Source organism: Tenrec ecaudatus, chromosome 13 (genome assembly GCF_050624435.1).
Source record: "Tenrec ecaudatus isolate mTenEca1 chromosome 13, mTenEca1.hap1, whole genome shotgun sequence".
Classification (NCBI taxonomy): domain Eukaryota; kingdom Metazoa; phylum Chordata; class Mammalia; order Afrosoricida; family Tenrecidae; genus Tenrec; species Tenrec ecaudatus.
This window is the reverse complement of record NC_134542.1, coordinates 116,117,467-116,136,515: the sequence shown is the minus strand read 5'-3', so window position 1 is coordinate 116,136,515 and position 19,049 is coordinate 116,117,467. Positions and strand designations below refer to the sequence as shown.

The 19,049-nt window shown below is 40.5% G+C and overlaps 1 protein-coding gene across 4 annotated transcripts in view; it reads right to left on the bottom strand.

Moving 5' to 3' along the window:
* ZRANB3 (zinc finger RANBP2-type containing 3) overlaps positions 1-19,049 on the bottom strand; it is a 246,177-nt gene that overhangs the window by 73,525 nt on the left and 153,603 nt on the right. The window lies entirely within an intron of this gene.

The window sequence follows — 19,049 nt, the reverse complement described above, 5'->3', positions numbered from 1 at the left end:
GTAACTTTCTCTAAATTAGAGAGAAAAAATTCTTCAAAAAGTAAAACACCACCAATAAGAAAAAGCAACCAATAAGTGTCAATGAACTTTTCCTTGCTTTGCACTCTAGGCCTTCATGAAGCCCACTTGAAAGAGGCACTTGAAAGAGGAAGGGGGTGGGGGTGGGAGGGGTGGAGGCAGGCAAAACAAAAACATAAGGTACAGGAGTCAGAGAAACCTGCCACAAAAAAGACAGGACAAGAGTTTTCATAGAAGAAAGGAGTCAAATAGGCTATGCCCCTAAGTTGTGTTTGGAATTTTTGTTCGGTTGTTTTTCAGAAGAGCTTATTCAAGACACTAAAAATGGGATACGCTTAAGGAGAAGATGGTAAAAACAAACAAACAAACAAGGAAAGGGAATAAGAATGCCAAGACTGAGACTGAAGGGGTCAGGCAGTTGGTTTGTTTCTGTAACGAAGAATCTAGGTAGGCTTAGAGAGAGGCAGTTACAGTAGACTATTGAGATACTCGGAAAATCAGGGGAGCGAGCTTGTCTATGGAATGCAGAAGGTCCCATAAGAGCCTGGGGAGATAGAGAAATGATGAAGTAGAAAAAAGAAAGATCAGATTGAATAGCCTTTCCAGAATCTATTTGAGGCTGAGTTATCTATTATGTGTTGGGCTGCTAACCCCAAGGCCAGCATTTCGTATCCACCAGCCTCTCCTTGGGAAAAAAAGATGAGCTTTGGAAGCTCACAGGGGCAGTTCTACTCTGTCCTAAGGGCCAATGTGAGTCGGAATTGACGATGGCAATTCATTTGCTTGAGTTTTATCTAATAGGAGTGAGAATGCAGTATCAGATGGATTAAATAGGAATTAGATTTAGAAAAGACAGTATGAATAAAGTTTAAAACCTGAATATATCATCACTTTACTGTTAAACGCTAGTTATATTGAAATTCTGAAGGTAAGAGGATGGACACATTTAACCTCCACTCCAAACCAGACTACATTCCTATGGCAACAAAGTGTATAGGAATCAAAGAGAATTGGGAAAGACCCCAGGGATACAACATTTTGGAAACTGACAAAGTAGACTAGTCTACTAGGCAAAGATGCCTAGCAGATGCCTAGTAACTGATTAGCTGACCTGCCAATGAACTCCCAGGCAGGTGGAAGGGCAAGGCAAGGAGCACCCACCACGCACACTGCAGCGACCCAGACAGGCTCTGGCAATGAGCGTTTCTGGAAGTAGCCTGGAGTGCACTAGAGCCTGAGAGGGGGTGAAGCGCATTTTGAACAGTTAATTCTATGTAAGACTGCCGTATGTCCTCTCCTATTCCACTCTACACAACAGACAATCATTCTAACAGAATACCAGGTATAGTCTCAGGAGGGAGGAAAACAAAGGTGCCGTTTCCTTTCTTTTTAAACGTTTTATTGTGAATTGGATGAAGGCAACAAAGGCTTCATTTGTTACAAGAGAAACTAGGATAATCTATAATGGTTAACGATAGTGGGAAGATAAGAAACAATGAAGAGTTAGAGGATGAATCCATTGTCAGAAAAATAAGTAAAAGACAGGCAGGGGGAAAGAATGCACAATAGCCTTATGGTTAAACAATTCCAAAGAAAATGAAGTGTTGTGTATGCAAGAAAACATTTCCATGGTGCATGCTATGGTTTGCCTGTAACTACTGTAAACACGGTTACAATCATGCACAAGGTGACTAATAAGGAAACCAAAATTAGTATAAGTTACTGTAAAATTAGTAACACTAAAAGTTTCTACCACTTTATTGGCGGTTGGGGATGTGGGAGAGATATATGTGTGGAAGTGCCAGAGGAGTGAAAGAACTTTAATTGTATCTTCCATGTGGACAAGTTAACACATGACACCTACAATTACCAAGCATAAAGAAGTTCCCAAGGTGAAAACAAAACGAAAGAGTCTCCATTTGCTTAGAACAGCCGAGGAATAAGAAATAGCAGGAGAAAATGAACAACAACTTCCTCGGCCACGAGCTAATAACTGGACGAGGTCCCAAATACCACTGTTAAACATAGTGATGAAAAAAATCTACAGAAGAACTGTATTGAAAGGGATATCATACAGAATTAAAAATTCTCATGGAATCCATACTTTCTGGATCCAAAGACAGTAGATAAATTCCTGAGCTACTGCCCTAAGAGATAATCTTTAAACCACAAACCATAAATATCCCGAGGCCTTTTTAAGACCAAACAATGAAACCAAATCTACTACCACTGAGTCAATTTTGACCATAGTGACCCTATATAGCAGTGGTTCTCAACCTTCCTAATGCCACGACCCTTTAATACAGCTCCTCATGTTGTGGTGACCTTCCCAACCATACAGTTTTCGCTGCTACTTCATAACTGTAATTTTGCTACTGTTATGAATTGGGTAACCCCTGTGAAAGGGTCGTTCGACAGCCAAAGGAGTCGTGATCCACAGGTTGTGAACCTCTTCTATATAGGGTTTCTGAGGCTGTGAATCTTTATGCGAACAGATAGCCTCATTTTCTTTCAGAGTGGTTGGGGAGTTCGAACTGCTGACCGTGCAGTTCAATACTTAACTCCTGAAGAATGTCTTGAGAACTATTTTTATGGGATCAAATTGACAACAGGAACTCCAAAGCTTAGATATGAAAATTAAGAGGGATGGGGCCCTACGGTGATAGGGTTGAAACAATTTAGAAACACTCAATGCCACTGAGTCGATTCTGACTCATAGCAACCCTAAAGGACAAAGTTGACCTTTCCCAAACTATAAATCTTATGGGAGTAGAAAGCCTCAACTTTCTCTTGTGGAAGGGCTGGTGGTTTTGAACTGTTGACCTTGAGGAACCTACTATGCCACAAGGGTGAAAATGGCAACACATGATTGTAATCATGTAGAAATTGCTGAATTGGTGTAAGTTCTACTATATGTATTCTCAGAAAGAACAAAAAGTTAAAACTATTCCTCTCAATTTATCATTCCCTACATGGTAGTCCCACATTGCTATCTGATTCAAAATAGTACATACCAATCAATTTTAGCTCACGATTCATGGTTGACAACGTCCAACTTAGATTCATACTTGGTAAATTTCACATTTTGATTATTAATGGATATTGCAGTTTTTTCCTTTTCATTTGGAGTCACATTGCATAAACATGGGTCCAAAAGTTTTACTCTAGACACATTATTAAGTAACCTGTACTTTGAGGGAGGAACCCTGGTGGTATAGTGGTTATCTGGGTTGCTAGCCACAAGGTCACCAGTTTGAAACTACCAGTTTCTCCATGGAAGAATGAGGAGGCTTTCTACTCCTCCTGTAAAAAGTTACAGACTTGGGAACAGGGGCAGCTCTACCCTGTCCTACAGGGATGAAATGAGTTGGAATTGACTCAATGGCAGTGAGTGTTTGTTTTGCTGGTACTTTGAGAAGGCAGCTCTTCCCCAATTGTATCGAGTGCTCTCTAACTGTGTTAGTCTGGGTACATCAGAGAAACAAATCCACAGAAGCTCGTGTATAAGAATGAGTTTTATATAAAGGGTAAGTGCACATCAAGAAAACATCCCAACCCAGTGCTGCTCAAGCTACAAGGCCAACATTAACCCATATATCCAACACCAATCCACAAAATCATCCTCCATCTCACAAAACATACACTATGACGCCGACTGCAGGAGGAAAGACGAATCAGTGAATGTGTAAGCATCTCAGTGCTGGCAGGGGTCTCCAAACCGCTGCTCCAGCACCCAGGGCTGCATCGGGGTAGGTCCATGTGGCTTCTCCTCAGGGAAGTCTTGCAGGAAGTGAGCCTTGCCAGCTCAAGCAGGGAACTGCTAAGGCAGTTGCACCCTGGTCCGACCATCACAAAGCAAGAGACCTGAGAACTTGAAAGGCGAGGCTCACCAAACCATTTATCTCTCCACCCTTCTATTAACCCCACGTGCTTATTGGCCAGGTTGGCACAACAAACTAACTACATCACCAGCCTAAGGGGCTCAGTGTATCAACCAATGATGCACTGGTTTTCATAAGGTTTCTACTGGCCAATTTTTAAAGTCGAAATCCAGATCTGTATTCCTGGTCTGCCTTCACTCTGGAAGTTCACTCTGAGGGAATCTACTGGCATTTCAAATAGCACTGCAAGAGCCTCCTGCATCACAGCAACATACAAGCCACCACAGCAAAACAAACTGACAGATGAGGGGTTTGGAAAAACGCTAAGGGAAGTTTGGGATGCGTTTGTTTCTACTCTTTACATTATAATCATATGATGCTTTGATAATAACTCAAAATCTGCATGTCATTAGGGACATTTTAAAAGTAAAAAAATGTTTATTTAAATTTCATGCTTATGTCTATAAAACCAGAGAATAATTTGGCATACTTCATTTTCCCTAATGTTCTGAACAGTAGAAACTCAGCATACAATGAGCGTGGTGGCCATGAAGAACTTCAGCCTTGGGTGTCGGTGCCTCACAAAGGGGATGCGAAGTCCTCTGAAAACCAGGAGCCAGACAGCCTGGATATGCTGCCATGGTGAGATAGTTTACTGTGCCAGCCTGGCTGATAAACACATGTGGGATTAATTGAAGGGCGGAGAGATAGATGGTTCGGTGAGCCTCGCCTTTCTTGTCTCTCACTCATTAATCATGACCAGTGTGTGGCTGCCTTGCTTGTTCTGTACCTCAGTTTGCAAGTTACACTACCTGTGGGACACTTAACCTGCGAACTGTGTTGCTATAATTTGAGGTCCCTTTAAGATTTGCCTCACCAGAGAATAGAAATGTATATCTCTGGAGCTGGGGACTGACAGTTCGTGACCTGGCTGACGGTTGGTGACCTTCCTTGCTGTTTGCTGCCTGTGCTGGGATTGCCTAGCTCTCTCTACAGAGGACTGCCAGTGTCTCACAACTCTCTCATGGGAGTGAGTTGCACTGAGCCATTTGTACTGCTTTATAATTTAACTGTTCATTTCTTGTATTTTATATCTATATCTCTATCTATAAAATTATCAGGATTCTGGTATTCTCTCTAGAGAACCTTGTCTAATACATTTTGGTACCGGGAGTGGGGTCGGTCAATTGTTTCTAAGGGCTCAATATACTCCTCTTCTGTATCATCAGCCCCTATGTTCCCATCCCATGTTTCAGGGTCCCAACTTTTCCCAATTAATGCCTTTACTTTGGTTTCAGACACTGCTCTAGATCCGAAGTTCAGCTGACGTTGTAATTCGGCCACTTGCATAATGAGACTCGACCTGGTTCTCAGCAATGTCAGGTCTATTACTAGAGGAGAGAAGGCTCTCCTTTGTAGCACAGACGGAAGTTTTCAAATCCGTTAGTCTGCACCTGAGGCATGCTTTTGAGGCTCTGAGACCATCTCTGTGCTTAATAACACTTTCCATTATAAGAAGGACCAGCCAACCAGCATCCCTATACTTATCATCCTTACAAAACTCCTGGAAAATATCAAACATATGATCACTCAGAGCCTCTCCTTTAACCAGTACCTCATCTCTTGGTGGTGCTACTTTAGGTATCATCTTTGCTATTTCACACCATGCATTCGGAAGAGTAGCAGACTTATCCATGCTTTGGGGTGTTGAAGTAGCATTACTAGTGTAGTTAGTCAGGCTGGAGAGTCAATTTAAGAAGCCCATATTTATGATTTTATTTCTCTAGAAGCACTCCTGTCTAATACACATGGCAATGGAACCACTTCATTAAAGTGCATGTCTGCCTACAGAGGTAGATTTACTGTGATAAGCTTTTCAAAAAGTGCATCTCAAGTTGGAGTGTATTTTTAAGGTGAGTTCATTTCTAATCCCACACCATCTCCAGATGCACTCCCTTTCCTTTTTGCAAGCGAGCAGTGTCTGTCTGTCAGAGTTCCATCACGTATATCATCCCACATCCACCCAGCCAAAGCTGCTGATGCCAAAGCCCAAAGAACTCCCCACCCCAAGCTTTCCATCAAATGCATTAGAAAGACTTACAGTTACTATTAATAGGATATAGTTCAATTATATAACTGGCTAAACAGGCTCTCGGGACTAATCAAACAACTTAAACATCATTTTCAATATTGCTTCTAGGAGGAAAGGTGTTTGGAGATCCAAAATATCTATAAAACAAATGAACTTTCGGGATATAATCCTGTCTTCAGCTGGGAGTTGCAAAGGTTTGCATTTTAAAATGTAATAATGGACATTTTTAGGAATCTTAATTTTATTGTAATTAAGACTGTACTGTCACTCCATGGTCATATTTTAAGTTATCCAAGGAGAAAGTTGCTTGCAAATGACCTTAAGCACATATTACATGGTAGGGCAGGGCTTGGCGATCATCAGCATTTTCCTTTTGCTGGTTCAAGGTTTATAGAAGTTGCAGCAATGCATGTTTTCAATAGTACGGCTGTTCATCAAAAGGCCTAATTTAAATAATTAAAGAAGGCTAAAACTACATATCATTGAAAAATGGAGAACTGAAAAGAATATGATTTAATATTTGTTTCTTAACTTTCTATTTTCAGCAAAGGGGTCCACACCATACTTTCTAAAGTAAAGATGTTTAAGAAAATGTGAGTGAAAAAGAAACTTCCTCTTAAGTGCTGAGGCCGAGACCTCAGCAGGTTCACCTGTGCAGCTGGCACTGTTGCTTTGCTTCAGCTGTTCTTGGCTCTTGCCTACTCCCACTATCTGGATAACCAAATGGCACTTTGGTTAGCTTATTAGTGGCCATGAGTTTTAGCGAAGTCTCTGCAACTTCCTCCTAATCAGTAAGAGACCATGATTGGTCTAAGAAGTATCTCTCTTCACTCTATGGGATTCTGACCAAAAAGGCACCAGAAGAAGTCCACTGAGGTTCTAAGACTTGTGGGTCATGACCCCCCCCTTTTTGGGGGGTGTTGAATGACCCTTTCACAGACCATTGTAAAACACAAATATTTTCAATATATAATTACATATTGTTTTCTAATTAATCACTATGCTTTGATTATGTTTAATTATGTTCAATTTGTAACAATGAAAATACATCCTGCATATCAGATATTTACATGACGATCCATAGCAGTAGCAAAATTACAGTTATGAATTAGCAACGAAAATAATGCTATGGTTGGGGGGTCACCACAACATGAACTGTACGAAAGGGTCGCGGCATTAGGAAGGTTGAGAACCACTGATGTAAGAGAAATGTTCCATCACTGGTACAGGGACCGCTGGGAAGAAACACCTTTTATTTGCTCTAAGACACTGTGTCTGTAGTTGGTAACAGGAATTGCAAGTATCCTCTTAGGAACACCTGGAAGCCATGGAGGGTAGGCATTGAGCAAGTGAAGCCAGAGTGGAAAGACAAGAAAACCTGATTTGTTTGTTTGTTTGTTGGGGGGTTGTTTTTCTCCACTCTTCTCTTTCTTTTGTAAACAGCTTTCCTAAGATATAATCCACATACAATAAAATTCACCCACTTAAAGGATACAATTAAACAACAGTTAGTAGTATTAGATATTCATTTGGAGAAAAATGAAGCAGGGCGCATATTTTACATCATATACAAAAACGAACTCAAGATGGATCAAAAGCCTAGTACTAAAACCTAGAACTATCAAGATCTTCTATGAAAAAATAAGGATAAACCAAGGAGCCATAATATATAGCATAAATACACAATCAAACATAATCAAAAACACATAAACAGCAGCAGGCAAAATAGATGACAGGGACCTTCTAAAAATGAGACACCTAAATGCATCAAAAGATTTTACCAAAAGGGTAAAAAGAAAACCCCAAACTTCAAAACCTCAACAAGAAAAAGACAAATAATCAAATTTTTAAAAGGGCAGAAGACACAAATAGACTCTTCAACAAAGAAGACATTCGGGTGGCCAACAAACATGAGGAAATGTGTGTAGTCATTAGTCTTTTGAGAGATCCTTATCAAAACAACAATGAGACCCCACCTTACTCCATCACTGATAGCAGCATTCAAAAATACAGAACACATCAAATGTTGGCCCAAGTGCATACAGACTAAATTTCTCATACATTGCTGGTGGGTCTGTACAATGGTGCAGTGGAAAGCAGTATGGTGCTTCCTCAAAAAGTTGAGAATAGAGTAGAACCGTCGAGGGAGAATAGATTCATAATCACGGGAGAAGGGAGGACATGGGGAGCTACCAATAATGAGCACAGTAAAAAATGTGCTGAAATGGATTGTGATGGTGATGACTGTACAAATATTAATATAACTGAACAATTAAATCGTATGACATGTGAAGTACATCTGAACAAAAATATAACGAAAAAAAAAAGGTGGGAATAGAAATAGTATATGATGCAGCAGTCCCTCTGCTTGGTATACATCCTGGAGAAGTAGGAGCCACAACACACACAGATATACACACACCCATGTCCATCACAGCACTATTCACCATAGCCAAACAGTGAAAACAACTTAAATGCCCATCAGTGGAAGAATGGATAAGCAAACTTTGGGACAGACAAACAACTGGACAATGTAAAAGTATAAAGATGAAACACCACACGATGTGAATGAGCCTCGCAAAGATGAGTGGAATTAGTCAATCATAAGAGGTCAAATATTGTATGATACCACTATTATAAAAAGTTATGAGGTTTCCACCTGAAAAGAAACAGTCTTTGATGGTACCAGGGGTAAGATGTGACGGGAAATCATAGGTCAGGGGTAAGCAAATGCTAAAGTAGGTCAAGAGGAAGATAATGCACAGTAAGAGGGGACACTAAAAAATGATGGACATGGGGAGAACACTGGGTGGGTTGCAATGTAACAGGCAGATACGGTTTTGTATACAATTCTGCAAGAGTAATGGTCTATAAGTAGATGCTTGGACAGACATGAAGGTTGAACATGTGTGGGATTATACCAACACACACACACACACACACACACACACAAAGACGACAAAGAATATTTATATACGTGTATTTACCTATGCTGCAAATCTAACCATGAATGTGGTGAAGCAGGCAGGAAGCAAACTTATGAATACTTCTTAGCCAGAACCAAACACCCTAAGGGAATGAATGAGTCATTGGGCCTGGGGAATCAGGACCATAGTCTTGAGAGACAGCAAGGTCAACTGGTACAACAAAATTTACAAGAACAATGTCCTACATCCTAATTTCCTAAGCAGCAACTAGAGTCTTAAAAGCTTGTGAGAGGTCATCTAAAGAGTAACTATTGGTCTGTCCTCATCTAGAAGAAAGAGGAATGTTGACAATCAAAAGACATGTGGAAGCAATCAGCCCAATGGAATGAAAATTTAACCATTATACATGGAAATCACCCACATCAAATTCCTAACAGTGGTTTTCATCTCTGAGGGGTGATGAAAGGCAAGAAGATCTTTTTTCAAGTGCACTTACTCTTAAAAAGCTCATGAGCAACCATCTGAGGTGCAACCTCTGGTCTCCCTACACCAGAGAAAGGAAGAGGGATGAAAATGGAAAGACACATGAGGTTACATGCAGATCCTTCTCCCTAATCCTGAGACCAGAAGAACAGGATACTGCCTGGCTGCCACTATCAATTGCGCTGAAAAGGACCACACTGGAAAGTCCTGGATAGAAAAACGTGAAGCAGAACACAAAACCTAAGAGACACGGGTGGAGTCTAAGACAATGGCCCTTACCCTTCATGTGTGGAATAGAACTAATCTCCATGTTAGAAGGACCAACCATTTAAGATCAAAAGGAAATCATCTACTCAGAGTCAAATTCAAAGGAATGTCTGTATAGGAATGAAAACAGGAAAAAAATGTAGGAGCTAGATCATGGATGCTACATTAAAGGGATTAAAATGAGTTGAATCAGAATGTTTATGAATTGCTGAATGTACAACTATGAGCTGCTCTGTAAACCTTCACCTAAAAATAATAATAATTTATAATCTATCAAGGGATCATGGGGGGAGGGAAGAGGGAAAAGAGAGGAGCTGATACCAAGGGCTCATTAGAAAATACTGCCTGGAAAAGATATTTACATGAGCACAGGAAAAAATACGCCTGATATAAATTGATGTATGGATTGTAATGAGCATTGTAAGAGCCCTCAATAAAACGATAAAAAAAATTCAGTTGGGGAAAAAACCCCACAAAAACCTTCACCAAATTCACATGGAACCCAGGAAGAGGAAGGGGAATAGAGATACCAAAAGGGTAGGGAGAAAGAGGGGAGAGTTGGGGAGGGAGGGGGGCACCAGTCTCAATGAATGCACATAACTGCACACCCCCCATCCTGGGGGAAGAACAGAAGCCAGAGGGGAAGGGAGACAGTGGTCAGTGTGAGATTTGAAAATAATTAATAATCTATCAGGGAGCCACAAGACTTGTGGGGAGAGGAGGGAGGGAAAAAAGAGGAGCTTATCCCAAGAGCTCAATGAAAAGTCAATGTCTAGAAAAGAATGATGGAATAGACTTCTGGGAAGATGGCGACTGAGTAAAACACACCAGAGGGACTCCACAGAAATCAGCCCAGGAGAGTTAATAAGAGGAAATTCAACACTGCTGGATCGCAGGAGGAGCATCATAAAGATAAGTGGGCAGGGCACAGATCCACTAGGTTTTGAGGGGCTGGGGGCTTTTGGCTTACCACATTGAGGGCAGGTTAAGGTTTGACCTTAGCCCTGCCACAACCAGGACCATTTGGAGCCGGCGCATGGGCTTTACCTGAACCCAGCCAGAGCTTGCCGCCACCTTGGTGCAGGGATGGGGTTCACCTATATTGCTACTTTTGTTTCCCTCTCTTGTCTCTATTCCCCCCCGCCGCCCCCCCCGCCCAGTCTCAATAGACCCAAGTTTTCTTGGCTTGGTTTTTTTGTTTTGCATCTTTGTCTTTTCCCTGTTCTCTGACACACCCCTGCAAAACTCCAGACCACTCCCCTTAGCCTAGGACATTTACAATGCCCCTGACCCAGTTAGGTGAACTCCACGCTGTGCAGCTAGCCTAAGGCTGGAGAATGCCCGGCAAACCTCCACTAGGGAATACTTCGCCCAACATTTTATGAGGAATTCCTGCCTGTGTGACTAGTGGTGTGAGTGGTGATACTGGGAGGGTGGAGGGACGGTGGGTTGGAAAGGGGGAACCGATTACAAGGATCTACATGTGACCTCCTCCCTGGGGGACAGACAACAGAAAAGTGGGTGAAGGGAGACATCGGGCAGGGCAAGATATGACAAAATAGTAATTTATAAATTATCAAGGGTTCATGAGAGAGGGGGAAGCAGGGAGGGAGGGGGAAAATGAGGGGCTGATGCCAGGGGCTTAGGTGGAGAGCAAATGTTTTGAGAATGATGAGGGCAATGAATGTACAAATGTGCTTTATACAATTGATATATATATATGGATTGTGATAAGAGTTGCATGAGCCAATAATAAAATGATTTTTTGAATTATCAAGGGTTCATGAGGGAGGGGGGAGTGGGGAGGAAGGGAGAAAATGAGTTGATGCCAGGGGCTTACATAGAGAGCAAATGTTTTGAGAATGATGTAGGTAGTGAATGTACAAATGTGCTTCATACAATTGATGTATGTATGAATTGTGAAAAGAGTTGTATGAGCCCTCAATAAAATGATTTTAAAAAATGATGGAATGTATGTATGAATATTCTGGCTACAATCGATGTATGTATTTTAACAAGAGTTGTATGAGCCCCCAATAAAATGATTATATAAAAAAATAAGAAAAAACACTTCTAGTATAGAGTTCTGCATCTCTGGATGTGCAGAATTATTGTCACATATGAAAATATGTATCACTGAAAAGAAAAATATTTATACCTGAAAAGACATCATCCTTAAGTATCCTTCTTCTGTGCTCCCAACTGTAAGTAAATGTTAATCTACTTCTCTCTCTATGGATTTGGTTATTTGGTTATTTAGATATTTCATATAAATGGATGGATAATATATCTGAATCTATAGGACTGGTTTCTTTCACTTAGTGTCTTTTCAAAAATCATCCATCGTGTAACTTCTATCATTATTTGATTTCTTTTTCTTGTCTAATAATAACCCATTATATGGATATACCATATTTTAGTGATTCATTTGTTCATGGAAATTTAGGTTTTGTCCACTTTTTAAGTAGACATATATGGTCATTTTTTCTTGGATATATACCGAGAAGTAGAATTGCTAGGTCAATGTGTAACTGTACGTTTAACATTGCAGGAATGGGTAGAAGATTTTCCAAAAGTTACTCCATTTGCATTTCTACCCACCATGCATGGAGATTCCAGGTTGTCCATGTCCTTGCCATGCTTATCATTATCCATCTTTTATTTTAGCCAAACTGTGGGTGTAAAGTGGCTTTCAATTACAGGTTTGATTTACAATTTCCTTATTCCTAATGATGTTAGACATGAACATGGTTTCATGTATCAACTGTATAACTTCTTTGGAGAAATGTCTATTCAGATAATTGTCCATTAAAATATTTCTTATTATTATTGAGTTGCAAGAATAATAAATAACAGATGCCTGATATGGCTGAATGGTGTCCCACTGACCAGAAAACACACCACTCATCACCCGAAAACTTTCTTCTTTTCCCTAACCTTTACTCAAGTTCACTTCTTTTTAAAAATCATTTTATTGGGGGATCATACAGCTCTTATCACAATCTATCCATTCATCCAGTGTCAAGCACACTTGTAAATTTGTACACTCATTGTCACTTCCATTCCTATTGTAGCGAGAGGTATCTCTCCTCTTCTCTAGGATCACCTCTCCACCTGTGATTCCAAATGTAACCACTGCTGGCACCTCAAAAACCTTACACTGGCCCTTTGTCTCAAGTGGATTATTTCCCCATATTTCACGAAGTCTTCACCCACTCTTCAGTACCACAAGTTCTCCACACTCCATTCTCCAGTGAAGATAAAATCTCCTGTCTCCTCTGGAAATAATCATAATACTTTATTTCTCCTTATTGATTTTTACTGGCTATCATCTTATGAAAGAGGAGGCAGATTGTCCTGGGTTCAGAGCCAGAAATCCTTTCCTAAAATACAGCACAGTCACAGAAAAAGGCATTCTCCAGTCTAATAACATCCCAGTTGATGTGCAGTAAGGGATACTGCAGTGGTCTCATTATATCTGGCTGCACATTATAAATAGGATTCTACCTGTGTTAAGCTGCAGAGGCAATTAAAGAGAAAACACTCTTTGTAAATAATGGAAATGTATTTAAAGCAATTTGCTTTGTAGAAAGTTTATAAGCAATAAGGAATGCTGTCATCCCCCAGGTGACATGGAAATTTAAATTATGGGTTGGTTTTAATTATCTTCATAGAAAAATAATTAAAAATTCTCTGAAAATAGTTTCTCTAAAAATGTGCTGTTGTCAGAGTATACCTGAAAATAGAGGGCTGGCTAAAAGATACATACCATTTATAGCAGCTTTCATATTTTTTGTCCAATCAGAACATTTACAGATCCTAACTCTAAAGAATAAACATATTTCCATCCATCGTATTCTCAGCAAATGCTAGAAAGCAATAAAAACGATACACAGGAAATGTTCCTAATTATCTGAGATTTTTCACTGATTACTTTTCAACATTATTATTATTTTAGGCTTATTGCCTTTGTTTACTGTTTACCACTAGTCATTTAAGAAATATTTGAAAGTGAGATCACAAAATAATAATGCATTATTCAAACTAAGGAAAAAATAAATAACAAACATAGTTGAAATCTTTGTCTAAAAAGTATAATTACTAAATAATGTGCTTCCATTGTAGGAACCTCAAGATAGGCATAATGTTTATGTGATAAGGATGATATGTTAATATCATCATTTTAAAGTAGATCCAAGTGCATATTTAATTCGATCATAGCACTATGGTTAGATTTGCTAATACAATCTAATTTGAAGCACTACTGTCTGCTTAGAAGGCACTTTTGTATAAGAAGAAATGATGAGAAAAGATTACCACAGGAATAATAAAGAAATCTTCCATCCTAGAGATCTATAAAAATATGACAGATGGAGTGCCTGGAGAAAAGCACAAGGCTAGCTGACCCCTAGAGGTTCTTTCTAGATTTATTAGTCTCCAGCATGATTAATAACCCAAACTCATTGCCATTGAGTTGACTAAGACGCACAGTGAACCAATAGCACAGGGTAGAACTGCTTTTGAGGCTTTCCAAGACTAGAAATCTTGACATGTGTAGAAAACAGTTGTTGGTTTCACACTGTTGGTCTTGCGGTTAACAGCCCAGCTGTGTAATCACTACACCATCAGGGCTTCTTCATGATAATTAGAGTGCTAAAATAAGTAATGGTTATAACTTGGGTTGCTATCTGCAAAGTCAGCAGTTCAAAACCACCAGCCACCCTGTGAGAGAAAGACAAGGCTTTCCATTACCATAAAGAGTTATAGCCTTGGCATCAAAAACCAAAAAAATCCTATCATTTTGTGCTCACCTTCCCGATGCGATCACTGAAGACAAAGCTAGTGAATAAGCAAATGTGAAGAAAGCTGATGGTGCCCAGCTTCTGGAGATACAGCGTCTGGAGTCTTAAAAGCTTGAAGGTAAATCAGTGGCCACCTAGCTGAAAAGCAACAAAGCCCAAATGGAAGCAGCACACCAGCCTGTGTGATCACGAGGTGCCAAAGGGATCAGTTATCAGGCATCAAAGAACAAAAAAAAAACCAAATCATTGTGAATGAAGGGGCGTTATCGATTGGGGACTCAAGACACATTTGTAGGCACCTGGACATCCCCTTACAGAAGGGTCTTTGAGAGGAGATGCACCAGTCAGAGTTCAGTGTAGCATTGATGAAGCATACAACTTTCCTCTAGTTCTTAAATGTGTCCCCCTCCCCACCCCAACTATGATGATCCCAATTCTACCTTACAAATCTGACTAGACCAGAGGTTGTACACTAGTACAGATAGGAACTGGAAACACAGGGAATCCAGAATGGATAATCCCTTCAGGACCAGTGGTGAGAGTGGGGATACCAGAAGGCTGGAGGGAAGGTGGGAACCGATTACAAGGATCTACATAAAACCTCCTCCCTGGTGGACAGACAAGAGAAAAATTGGTGAAGGGAGACAGTGGTCAGTGTAAGATATGACAAAATAACAATTTATAAATTATCAAGGGTTCATGAGGGAGGGGACAGTGGAGAGGGAGAGGAAAAAACGAGGAGTTGATATTAAGGGCTCAAGTAGAAAGAAAATGTTTTGAAAATGATGAGGGCAACAAGTATACAAATATGTTTGACACAATGGATGTAAACAAGGATTGTGATAAGAGTTGTATGAGGCCCAATAAAGTGATTTAAAAAAAAAAAGAGCTATAGCCTTGGAAACCCACAGGGACAGTTCTAATCTCTCCTGCAGGTTCCCTATGAGTCAGAATTGATAGGATAGTAACAAGTTTGGTTTGAGGTTTTGGAAAATAGTCTTTATCAATAAAAAATCTCACTCCCTCAGAAGATAAGACAAATGCAAACTTTTATACTTTAAAATATTTGCTATATAGTTACAGTTATTTTTCATTAAATACTACAAATAAGGAAGAAGTGATTTTCATAGCATATTTTATAAGTAATTGAATTCTCATAGAAAAATATTTACTTGAAAATGAATTATTTTTAAAAATCTTTTCTTATCAAAATTTCCCAAATTTGGATAAAATATTAGTGTAAAATTATCTTTAAATTTACTCAACAGATTTCTTAAACAGAAGTCCATGAAAATGAAAATATTTCTAACAAGATCCACCAGAGTACAAACAGGGCACTAACCTACCCAAGGGTAGGGTATTGTTTATATCTCCACAGGGAAAGAGGGACCAGTTTTCAATCCAGTGCTCCAAGATGTGAATGCAACATGCTGAACATGCTGGCGTGTTGTAGTCAACCAGCGGGGAGGTTTGAAGGGTTGGCCCCAATCCCAACTATGTGGACACATGCCTCCTCCCCACAGACGAATTTATTTCAGAGGACGGCACTGAATCTGCAGCTCCCGGAGAGGGACAGGTTTGATTGGAGCACATGGGAGTAGATGAAGAGAGAGGAGGAGAGAATGGAGCAGCACATCCTGGACCACCAGGCCTTGAGAACGATATTCCCGATTAGAGCAGCCAGTCCACAGAGAGGACCACATGGTCAGCCCCACTATGAGACATGACATCCCTCACTGACCCATAGCCCTACAGGGGACAGCACTAGAGACACAGTGTGGGAATTCTGCCCAATCTGATCTCACCACACCAAGGCAAAACAATAAGGGCATGCAACAGAACAGCAAGAGGAACAGAGCAACGAAGTCTCCATGGAATACCAAAAATAGACTTTGGGGCCAAGGCTTGGCCACCCTTTCAGACTCAACTGGAAAACACTCCTAAAGGCCAATAAACAGTCCGTGAACTAACTACAAGCTTTTTTTTTTTTTTTTTTGTCATTGGCTTTTTGCTCTTGTTTTGTTTTCTTTTGTTGCTTGGTTTTGCTCTGTCTTATTTTTCTGCATGTTATTATCTTCGCAGGTCTGTCTACATAAGATAGGCTTGATGAACAATCGAGGAGAAAACAATGGGATTGGCAGTTCTGGGGGGACATGGGAGAGGGGGAGGTGGGGGGAAAGGAAGTGGTGTTAACAAACCCAGAGTCAAGGGAACAAGTGATCCAAATCTGTGGTGAGGATGGGGTAAGAGGCCTGGTAGGGTGTGATCAAGGGTAATGTAACCAAGAGGAATTACTGAAACCCAAATGAAGACTGAGCATGATAGCGGGACAAGAAGAAAGTCAAAGGAAATAGAGTAAAAAGCAAGGAGGCAAAGGGCATTTATAGAGGTCTAAATACAGGCATGTACATATGTAAATATATTTATATATGATGATGGGGAAATAGAGCTATGTGCCTATATTTATAGGTTTAATATTAAGCTAGCAGATGGGCATTGAGCCTCCAGTCAAGTACTCCCGCAATGCAAGAATACTTTGTTCTATTAAACTAACATTCTATGACAATTACCTTCCCGAGGCGATCGCTGAAGACAAAGTGGATGCATAAGCAAATGTGGCGAAGAAAGCTGATGGTGCCTGGCTTTCAAAAGATATAGTGTCTGGGGTATTAAAGGCTTGAAGGTAAATAAGTGGCCATCTAGCACAGAACCAACAAAGAAGCATAACTGCCTGTGCAAGCATGAGGTGTTGAAGGAATCAGGTATCAGATATCATCAGAACAAAAAATCGTATCATTGTGAATGAGGTGGGGTATGCAGAGTGGAGACCTAAAGCCCATTTGTAGACCACTGGATATTGCCTTAGAGAAGGGTCTCGGGGAGGAGACGAGCCAGTGGGGTGTGATGTAGCAACAATCAAACATACAACTTTTCTCTAGTTCCTAAATGCTTCCTTCCCACTCACTATCATGATCCCAATTCTACTTTACAAATTGGCTAGGCCAGAGAATGTACACTGGTACAGATAGGAACTGGAAACACAGGGAATCCAGGGCGGATGATCCCTTCAGTACCAGTGGTGAGAGTGGCAGTACCGGGAGGGTGGAGAGAGGGTGGGTTGGAAAGGGGGAACCGATTACAAGGATCTACATGTGACCTCCTCCCTGGGGGACGGACAACAGAAAAGTGGATGAAGGGAGATGTCGGACAGTACAAGATATGACAAAATAATAACTTATAAATTATCAAAGGTTTCTAAGTGAGGGGGGACTGGGGAGGGAGGGAGGGGGAAAATGAGGAGCTGATGCCAGGGGCTTAGGTGGAGAGCAAATGTTTTGAGAATGATGAGGGCAATGAATGTACAAATGTGCTTCATACAATTGATGCATGTATGGATTGTGGTAAGAGTTGTATGAGCCAGTAATAAAATGATTTTAAAAAAAGAAAAGAAACCTCTTATGATTTTAACAGCTTAGGCCTTGCTGAGTTAGGTGCAGGTTATACCTAATTTGAGTCTGGGTAGAAATGCTCTTAGTTGTTAGTTGCCATTGAGCTGGCTCGGCTTGCTCTCCTGCCATCTTCATGACGGATGGTAGGTTTGAGTGTATTGCTCTGGCTATGGTGTCAATCAGTCTTACTGAACATTTTCCTCAGTCCTCTTGTCTAAAAAACACACACAAAACCTCATTTCCATGGTGTAGATTCTGACTCCTGATGACCCTATAGGGCTGGGTAGAACCACCCCTATGCATTTCTGAGACTGTAACTCTTTTGGGAGTAGAGCCAGAGGTTTATCATGCAGAACTGGCTGCTGGTTTAGAACTGCTGACCATGCAGTTAACAGATCAACGTGTAATCTCTATGCCACCAGGGCTCTTGATGTCCTCCTCTTTTGAGTGCTTTTTCCAAATGACATGCTCCAAAACGAGTAAGCCAAAGCCTTGCCATCTCCACATCTTAAAAGCATTTGGGTTGTAGCTTTTCTAAGATTGATACGTTTGTGCTGCTGGCGTATGTTCAATATTCTTCCCAAACACCAACATTCAAAGGCATCAATCTTTGAACCTTCCATCTTCATTGTCTAGCTTTCAAATGCATGTTGTTGTGAGGTGCCATTGAGTAGACTCCGACCCATAGTGACCTTGTGCACAACAGATGAAATACTGCAAGGTCCAGTGCTGTCCTCAGTTGATAATGGGGGCTGCTTCACAGTACTATGCACACATTGCCCACATAAGAACCAATTTATAATCTGTAGTTTCAATGGTTCACTTAAAAATTGGTTTTGGAGAACTTTGAAACACATTTATTCATAGAAACAATGTTAAATATACTTACTGATGACCTCCCCCAAAGCACATTTAATGTCCAATGTAGGTAAATGGTTTAATTTACGGTTACTATCGACTCCAACTACTAGGTAACGACATTTCTCAGAAAAATGGGTTATGATTTCTAATTTGGTAGTGTCGTGAACTAGTTACTTCTGCTTACAGCTCACGGGGAGAAAACATAGCTAGAAAGTGAGTTGCAATTTCCATATGCTTGAGGAAAGAGGTTCTGGCAGAGAAGGAATAAA